This window comes from Dermacentor variabilis, chromosome 1 (genome assembly GCF_050947875.1).
Source record: "Dermacentor variabilis isolate Ectoservices chromosome 1, ASM5094787v1, whole genome shotgun sequence".
Taxonomy (NCBI): domain Eukaryota; kingdom Metazoa; phylum Arthropoda; class Arachnida; order Ixodida; family Ixodidae; genus Dermacentor; species Dermacentor variabilis.
Window position 1 is genome coordinate 252101267 of NC_134568.1, and position 2352 is coordinate 252103618.

Genomic DNA, 2352 nt, shown 5'->3' on the forward strand with positions numbered 1-2352 from the left:
TCTTCTGCGCATTAACACTAAGAAATCCCCTGCCCGCGACAGCATCCCGAAATTCTGGGCGAGGTTCCTGCGACACGCTTCCCAGAATTGAATGCGTCCTTGTCACTTGAGGAATTGGATGCTGCTCTGGCCACATGCAGGCGCTCATCGTCGCCAGGACTAGATGGCATCACCTACTCAGCTTTATGCCACCTAGGTGAAGATGGCGGAGGTAGACTTCTGGAATGTCACAACCAGTCATGGAATGATGGCGTCGTTCCTCAGAGCTGGAAGTTCAGCTGCTTGATACCACTCCTGAAGCCTGGAAAGTCGCCATTTGACCTAGCGTCCTACCGATCCATTGCGCTGCCCAGCTGTGTTGGGAAGGTCATGGAAAGAATGATCCTCACACGCCTAGAGTGGTATCTTGAGCGCCACAACGTATACTCCGAGGCCATGGCTGGGTTTAGAGGAGGCCATTCCTCTATTGACAACGTCATCGACCTCGTGACGTCTGCACAACAAGAAAAACACCGCAAGCGTATATCGGTTACACTTTTCCATGATGTGAAAAGCGCCCATGATAATGTAACGCATGAAGCCATCCTTGATGCCCTGGAAAATAATGGAATTGATGGCAGCATGTTTCGGTGGATTCGGAGCTATCTATTCAAAAGGTCCTTCTTTGTGCTCAGTGCAGATGACCGAACCACTGACCATTACACTTGCCGTGGCGTCCTCCAGGGTGGGGTTCTTAGCTGCACTTTGTTCAATCTTGCAATCCTTGGACTTGCCGACGTTCCACCACATACAGTAAACCTTTCCATATAGGCTGATGACACATGTATATGGGCCTCGGAAGTTACACGTCTCCACGCGCGTGCACGGCTCCAAAAAGCAGTGACCCTAACATCATCGTACCTGCGTGATCAAGGCCTCAGCATTTCGACCGAGAAGTGCGGCTTAGTCGCTTTTACACATAAGGCCATGACCTGGTACCGCAGTTCCATTGACCACCAAACAATTTAATACGCAAAATCTCATCGGTTCCTAGGCGTTATTATCGACAGAGACCTTTCATGGAGCCCCCAAATCTCGTATTAGAAAAAGACGCTTACCTCTGTCGCCCACATACTAAGGTTTCTTGTCGGTAAAACGTGGGGCACATCCGTAGCATCTATGCTTCAACTATTCTGGACGCTCTTCCTAGGATACTTGCGATACAGGACACCAGTGGTGTCCAGTGCTAACAAAACTAACATCCATGTCCTACAGAGCATTCAAAGCGAAGCCCTTCGAACATGTCTGGGGCTGCCTCGAAGTGCTTTAACCGTAGCAACAATTGCCACCGCCAGAGAACACCGAATAATTACCTATATAGCTATCGACGCACTCCGGGCGCATGTTTGCCATATATCCAGAGTCCCTAGCCACCATCTCTCTCGCTTGCCTGAGAAAAGACCCAAGGCAGCGTTCTCCAGATCAGTTGCGGCAAACCGGCACGCTTTGTCATTGAGGCACTCACCCGCAACAAGAACACCATCCCCTCTGTGGTGCTTGAAAAAAGCCTCTTGTGTACCTTGCTGTTCCAGGAATAGTGAAGAAAGCTAGCTTGACCACCGCGGCTCTCAAGCAGATCACATTGGAACTTTTGCATTGTTCATACGCTAACGGAATCCATGTTTACACGGACGGTTCCGTCTCGGAAAATTCGACGGGCGCCATTGTTATACCATCTCAATCAGTCGTCATCAAGTTTAAGACTTCACACGTAACAACATCTACAGATTCCGAATTCGCCGCTTTTCGCGCTGCTGTCGAATACATTGAAAAAGAACCGCCTAACAAATGGGCGATATTTTGTGATTCGATAGCAGCCTTCCAGAGCTTGCGAGGTATACGACGCGGCATGCAATTATGAACAGCTGGTGTCACAAATCAACAAAACTTCCCTTGCGCTTCTGAACGAGGACATGATATCATCTTTCAGTGGCTACCTGGACATTGTGGCATCGTTGGTAATCACCTCGCCGATGACGCTGCCCGACGTGCCCAGGATGGCGCACCGACACTCCTTGTACCTTTATCGAGAGTAGACGCCGCAAGAGAGCTTCGCCGTGTCGCTCGTACCATCACGTTAAGTTACTGGCATTCACCACAGCACTCTAAGTGTCGTTTATACAGCCTCGACCGATCACTCAAACTTAAATTACCAGCAAACCTTTCACGACGTGACGCAACACTGCTGTGTCGGCTGTGGGTAGGAGTAGCATTCACCAACTCCTACAGCTATCGTATTGGAATGGCGGACTCACCAATGTGCACTAAGTGCAAGTGTGAAGAGACCATCAGTCATCTTCTGTGCCACTGTTC